Below are 7986 nucleotides of genomic sequence, written 5' to 3'. Positions count from 1 at the left end.
AGTGGCAGCCTCATAATCAAGTTACATAATCTTACTTTTAAGTTAAAGCCTACAGGCTTGACTAAGTTTAATTTTAGAGACAGTAAAAGAAGAAAGTTTCCTTAATACTTATTTGAAAGACATACTATTTATCTACCAATACAGGGCTATAGTAAGAGGCCACTAGACCTTAAAGTTACTTATTTAGCAATAAATATGTGTGGATGAACAAAACAATTGTTACATTTCTCATCATTTGAGATAATGAATAAATGCATTGTCGAGAAAGACTGGGGGAATAGGTAAAGACTTGACTGTAATTCACCTACGGTAAGAATTAAAGTATTCAAACTCACTAGCAAAAAAAAATCTTAGGGTTTTCGTGTGTGTGTGTGTGTGTGTGTGTTTTAAGTAAATTCTACTCCCAGTGTGGGGCTCCAATTCATGACCTCAAGATCAAGAGTCATATGCTCCATCTCCTGAGCCAGCCAGATGCCCCTGAAATTCTTAGTTTTGTTTTTTTATATAAAATATTTTATTTATTTATTTGCCAGAGAGAGAGAGCACCCACACAAGTAGGGGAAGTGGCAGGCAGAGGGAGGAGCAGACTCCTCGCTGAGCAGGGAGCCCGACATGGGGCTTGATCCCAGGACCCCGGGATCATGACCTGAGCCGAAGGCAGATGCTTAACGGACTGAACCACCCAGGTGTCCCGGAAATTCTTAGTTAGTTTTTTTTTTTTAGGATTTTTTAATTTATTCATTTGAGACACAGAGATACAGAGAGAGTGAACACGAGCAGGGGGAAAGGCAGAGGGAGAGGGAGAAGCAGGCTCCCTGCTGAAATAGGAGCCTGATGTGGGGCTCGATCCCAGGACCCTGGGATCATGACCTGAGCCAAAGGAAGACGCTTAACCATCTGAACCACCTAGGAGCCCCAGAAATTCTTAGTTTTATAAATGATGTGTCATTTTCCTTTTCCTTTTCTTTTCTTTCTTTCTTTCTTTTTTTTTTTTTTTGGAGAGAGAGAGTGTGTTGGGGAGGAGGAGGTGCAGAGAAAAAGAGAGGGGGAGAGAATCTCAAGCAGGCTCCATGCTCAATGCAGAGCCCTACATGGGGCTCAATCTCATGACCCTGAGATCATGACCTGAGCTGAAATCAAGAGTGAGACGCTGAACCAACTGAGCCACCCAGGCGCCCTGTGTCATTGTCCTTTTTAACAATACAAATGAGGGGCACCTGGGTGGCCCAGTCAGTTAGGCTCTCTGGCTCCCTGCTCAGCAGGGAGTCTGCTTGAGATTCTCTCCCTCTCCCTCTGCCCCCCCCCACTCTCTCTGTCTCTCTGTCTCAAATAAATAAATAAATCTTAAAATAAAAGAAAAAAGAAAAATACAAATGCATTAATCATGATTGACAATAGGGAACATAAACTGTTATAAGTTTCCAAGAGGGCAATTTTGCAATGATTATAAAAAATTTGAACAGAATTCATATTGTTTGACTCAGAGATTTCACTTATAGGAATTATAGGAATACAATTTATAGGAATTTCACTTATAGGAATATAGGATTTCACTTATAGGAATTTAATTATTTATCAAAGGGAAAAATATATATCAATCTAAAATCAAAATTCGAAGAAGGGTTAAATAAGTTATGATTCAAGTCTCTACTTCCGTATCAGTCTATTTCTAATATTCTTCCTGTGCCTTTGAGGTTGGAGGGTAAAAACCACGTATACCAGATGTGTTCACTGTTAAGGTGGTGGATGGGTTTGTGTTCCCCCAGTCAGGAACACCAGGTCCATGGAGGCAGGACTCACAGCAGGGGCTGTTTGTGGTACTGCAAACCCAGTGGAGCCGGCACTGTTCTTTTGGTCACCACAGTTTGATGACTTCCCAGAGGCAGTCCTGCCTCCAGAATGCAGAATTAGCAGGCGAGTGGAAGTTACCAGAAGTTCACTTAGTTCCTGCCATTCCAAAGAGTTTAAGCCATCAGATACCAAGTAATAAATTTTTGCTTAAACTCGGTAGGACAGTCTGCAAGTGCACCCCATATCCAATAACTCATCTCATATGATAGAATATGACATATCAATTTAAAAATCACATTGTTGCAGGATCCTTGAACTCAAGGTGGTCAAGAAAGAACTCTTGAGACATTTTACAGTGCAACTTAGTATATTTAAGCAACACCAGACCGCGGGCCAGATCCATGGGTAGACAGGGCTGCGCTTTTGCTATATGAAGCTGGTGATTACATGCTTAGTGTTCAAGGGGGAGGGGACATGCAGGGAATATTAGATCATAAGTGTTTGCTTCAAATTTCTATTTGTAAAACTACTTCCGCGAGATTTTTCTGGTGCTTGCCATTCAGCTGCGTATTAGCTATCAGTGAGATGTACAGACAGTCATGAGACCCTTTAAGAATGTAGCAACCAGCACGTATTTGATCCTTATCGGAATTATGCAGGCTATAGGTCAGCCTTCTGGGCTAAAGGTGAACATTTTTCTACTTCTATTCTTCACCAACATTGTCAAAATTAAGATTTGATGATATACAAGTAAATTTCTAACTTTTTTTTACCGGGTCAATTTATTTTTCACTGATTTATAATTTATCCATCATTACTTATGCCAAAAACTGTTTTCTTAAAGGGCCTCTACATCTTTAAGAGCAAACACTTAAATACATGTAATAAATTAAATCTGGTTGTAGGGAAAATTACAAATGATTTTTTTTTTAACTCAGAGCACTAAAAAGATTTCCTTTCTGCTGTTCACCTTAAGCCAAGATTGCTGTTCTTCCCAGTTTCCCTCAAAAGCATTTGTTTTTAGGAGTAATGCAGTTAATTATTATCCTGTTCTTCAATATTCAAACAAATCTGGCTCAAACTCACATAAATGGCATAAGTCCTGCATATCTCCTGCTTCCAGTTGTTCAGCTAATTCTTGAGAAGAGATGGAGGGTGGGAGGGTTGCTTCGTTTTGTTTTTGGTTTTTTTCCGAACAGTTAATCTAGTGGTCTTCTGCTTGTTGTCCCCATTCTTTATAAGAGGGTAAGGGAAGAGTACAGAAATGTCTTTCCCTCTGATACCAATTACACTACTTCCCTTACCTGTGTCAAATTAATTAAAGAGGCCGTTGGCCTGAGGTGGCTCTAAATGCCCTGTTGGCCCAGGTAAGCAAACTAACCTTAAGCTTGTAAATGCCTCAATGTTACTACATCAAAAGCTAACAACAACCAACCACAAACAGCTAACTAGGATTTAAACTATAGCCACTCAATAATTTCCTTACTTTGCTTTAGTTTTTTCTCTATAAAACTCTCTTCCCAGCTCCTAACTACTTCTGGTTTGGCCCTACCCAATTTGCATTGATTTTTGCTCAGATAAACTCAAAATTTTTAATATGGCTCAATTTATCTTTTTAATAGCAGATGGAAGAAGCACAATCCATTTTAGTTTTAAATATGTTTTCTACCTCCATTCTACAGGATGACTCAGTCATCATATTTTCATTTGAAAAACATGTAAACCTGAGACCACTCCAATATGTTCTGCATATGTTTGTAGACACCTTTGGGATAAAGACTATACAATGTAGATCAAAGGTAAAGTCAATCGTTCAGAGGAAGGACTGCAAGAGAGTTTCTAAAAAATGCCACTTTTTACTTTTTTCTTCAGTCTCTAGAACTGACTGGAGTTAAGAGCTAATCGTATGAGTCTTCCTGTTACCCTACTTGGTCTTTCCAGGCTGCCATGACTAGGAGGCAGTTTGGTAAGCAGGCTCACGTGGGATTTAAGATTGGCTAGTTCTGGGCTCAAGTTTGAGTTCTTCTACATACTTTTGTTTGGCCAAATAAGTTAACCTGTTTCAGTGTCTTCATCTTTAAAAATGGGGATTATAAGAATACCTTCCTCATAAGGTTATTATGCAGATTCAGTGAGATAATGCATGCAATTAAATTTTAGCATTTAAGAGTATAAGGTCCTGGGGTTGTCTAAGTGGTGAAGAAAATGACCCAAACTGGACTTATAGTCCTTACAGTCCTGATTCTTCTTTTATAATCCTGCTCTCTACTAATACATCTTTTAGATGATTGTCAAGAACAGGTATTATTTTCTTCTCTGAGCTAGGGGGTTCTTTTAAAATAAATAATGAGAAGAAAATTTCAGAGCAGCGATAATGGTAGAACATGTTACATAGGGATTAAATAAGTAAATGCATGGAAAGTGTAAAATAAACTGACTAATAGTAACAAAATAAATCTCTGCCTATTTCTAGATAATAGAAGCAGTCAGAATTCTTCTCTCTTTTGAACTAATTAAGTATCTAGTCATGTCCCAAGAGCTTGACCACAAATTGTGGGGAAAACTTCATGTCCTACTCCTCTTCCCTCAAAAAAACAAAGCATGGTAAAACTGCCACCAGTAATAACTCCAAGAACAGCACACCCAGTGGTGCCTTCAGCTCAGGTCATGATCCCTAGGGTCCTGGGATCAAGCCCTGCATAGGGCTTCCTGCTCAGCGGGGAGCCTGCTTCTCCCTCACCCTCCGCTACTCCCCTGCTTGTGTGCACTCTCTTTCTGTCAAATAAATAAGATCTTAAAAAAAAAAAAAACAAACACCACCACCACCACCGGTAATACTAACAGTAACTTCCATCTTTTGAGCACTCACTGCAGTGTGCCAGATACTACATGTGCTTTACTTGCTGAATTTGCACAGTCACTCTCTGAGCTAGGTATTATGATCTGCATGTACCCTCAGAAATTAAGACACAGAGTAGAAAGGGGTTAATTTGGCCAATAGCTCCTAAATGGCAGAGTTTAGATTAGAATAGAGAGCCTGATTCCAGTGTTCCTAAAGAGAAATCAAAATCTGCAGAGTTGGGCTGCCCACAAACAAAATTACTAGATGCATAGAAGCTTATAGACTTATTTTAAAATGTAAATCCAATCATGTTATTCTTTTGAATCACTTGAGATGCCAGTTAAAAGGGCAGATTACCAGGCCTATATCAAACCCCTGAATCTGATCTCTAGGATTAAGACTAAGAATCTGAATTTTCAATATATTTTCCTTAGGAATTTATGCACAATACAAGATTTGACTTTGGAAACTCCAGATCAAGAGGACCAAGTTCAAACTTTATTTTGGCGCAAAAACTAATATCTTGAGCAGTGTCTACCACAAAATAGGTGTTCAATAAATACTTGTGGGAAAAAAAAACCCCAAGGAGTCAGAAAGGGGAAGGGGGGGGGAAGATAGGTCTTGCTGCTTAAATTTTAGATAAAATTAAGGCTTAAGACAGAAATAAGGAGAATAGACTAGATATCCTACAGAAATTCTGCACATATTAATTCCATTCCACTTTCTGCTTTGTTTTTCTTTCCCCAAAAGGTTACATAGCCCTTGAAAAACAAGTGCAATGATTAACTGTCAATTTAACTATTTCACTTTTTATTTTTATATTTTAAAAGATTTTATTTATTTATTTGAAAGAGAGAAAGAGAGTGAGAGAAAGAACACAAGCAGGTGGGGGGAGGGGTGGGTAGAGGGAGAAGCAGACTTCCACGGAGCAGGGAGCCTGATGCCAGATTGGATCCCAGGACCCTGGGGTCATAACCTGAGCCACCCAGGTGCCTGTTAACTATTTCACTTTTTAATGCCTTTCATTCTTTCCCTTTTTATTATACCTTTCTCTGCTTACCTTGGCATGTGAACTGGTTGTTCTGGTCAATCAGTCTGGATGGAAGCATTAATTTACTTGCACTGAGGTCCTTCATTGCCATGCACAGCCACACATGAACAAAAGTAGTGGCTACACATTCCAGTTAGCCCACAGCAGTTTTTAGATGTTTCTGGAAATTTGGCCTGAACGCTGCTTCAGAAAGACTGACACAATTTAAATCCAAACTTACCCAAGTAAAAAGTCTCCTAATGATGGTTTTGAAGAGCAGTTTTAGACTTATCGTAAAATTGTAAGGAGGGTACAGAGATTTCCCATGTACCCCCTGCCCCTACACGTGCAGAGCCTTCCTCATCAACATCCCCCACCAGAGTGGTACATTTGTTACAACTGATGAACCTATGTTGACATTATCACACAGAGTCCATAGTTAAGATTAAGGTTCACTTTTGGTATTGTACATTCTATGGGTTTGGATAAATGTATTTATCATTATAGTATCATATGGAGTAGTTTCACTGCCTTAAAAATCACGTGCCTTACCCATTCATCCTTCTCCCACCTCTAACCCCTGGCAACTATGGACATCCAGATGGCTACCAAACTCACGAAAAGATGCTCAACATCACTCATCATCAGGGAAATGCAAATCAAAACTACAATGAGCTAACACCTCACACCTGTCAGAATGGCTAAAATTAACAACACAGGAAACAACAGATGTTGGCAAGGATGTGGAGAAAGGGGAACCCTCTTACACTATTGGTGGGGATGCAAACTGGTGCAACCACTCTGGAAGAGTGGAAGACAGTATGGAGGTTCCTCAAAAAGTTAAAGATACAACTACCCTATGATCCAGCAATTATACTACTACGTATTTATCCAAAGGACACAAAAATACTGATTCGAAGGGATACATGCACCCCGATGTTTATAGCAGCATTATCTACAATAGCTAAATTATGTAAAGAGCCCAAATGTCCACTGGCCAATGAATGGATAAAGAAGAGGTAGTATATACATATATTATGGAATATTACTCAGCCGTAAAAAAGAATGAAATCTTGCCATTTGCAATGATGTGCTTCACCTATTCATCCTTCTCCCACCTGTAACCCCTGGCAATCATGGATCTTTTTACTGTCTTCATAGTTTTGCCTTTTCCAGATGTCTTCTTTGGAAAAATGTCTATTCATGTCTTCCGCCCATTTTTTAACTAGATTACTTGGTTTTTTGAGTGTTGAGTTTTAGAAGTTCTTTGTAGATTTTGGATACCAACCCTTTCTCAGATACATCATTTGCAAATCTCCCATTCCCAAAGTTGCCTTTTAGTTTTGTTGATTGTATCCTTCATTGTGCAGAAGATTTTTATCTTGATGAAGTCCCTATTGTTCATTTTTGCTTTTGTTTCTCTTGCCTCAGGAGATATATCTAGAGAGAAGTTGCTATGGCTGATGTCAAAGAGGTTACTATCTATGTTCTCCTCCAGGATTTTGATGGTTTCCTTTCTCACATTTAGGTCTTTCATCCATTCTGAATTTATTTTTGTGTATGGTATAAGAAAGTGGTCCAGTTTCATTCTTCTGCATGTGGCTGTCCAGTTTTCCCAACACCATTTGTTGAAGAGACTGTCTTTTTCCCATTGGAAATTCTTTCCTGTTTTGTTGAAGATTAATTGACCATAGAGTTATGGGTTCATTTCTGGGTTTTCTATTCTGTTCCTTTGATCTATGTGTCTGTTTTTGTGCCAGTACCATACTGTCTTGATGACCACAGCTTTGTTATATAACATGAAGTCCAGAATCATAATGTCTCCAGTTTTGCTTTTCTTTTTCAGCATTGCTTTGGCTATTCAGGGTCTTTTAGGATTGTTTGTTCTAGCTCTGTGCAAAATGCTGGTGGTATTTTGATAGGGATTTCACTAAATATGTAGATTTCTTTGAGTAGTATAGATATTTCAACAATATTTGTTCTTCCAATCCATGAGCATGGAATGTTTTTCCATTTCTTTGTGTCTTCTTCAACTTCTTTCATCAGTGTTCTATAGTTTTCGGAGTACAGATTTTGACCTCTTTTTTAGGTTTATCCCTAGGTATCTTATTATTTTTGGTGCAATTGTAAATGGGATCAATTCCTTGATTTCTCTTTCTGCCATTTCATTATTGGTATATAGAAATGCAGCAGGGTGCCTGGGTGGCTCAGCCAGCTACATGTCTGCCTTTGGCTCAGGTCATGATCTTGGGATCCTGGGATTGAGCCCTGCATTGGGGGGGGAGGGGGAGGGTTTCTGCTCAGCAGGGAGTCTGTGTCTCCC

Source organism: Mirounga leonina, unplaced genomic scaffold (genome assembly GCF_011800145.1).
Source record: "Mirounga leonina isolate KUSES-001 unplaced genomic scaffold, KU_Mleo_1.0 Mir_129, whole genome shotgun sequence".
Classification (NCBI taxonomy): domain Eukaryota; kingdom Metazoa; phylum Chordata; class Mammalia; order Carnivora; family Phocidae; genus Mirounga; species Mirounga leonina.
Note: the sequence above shows the minus strand (reverse complement) of the source record.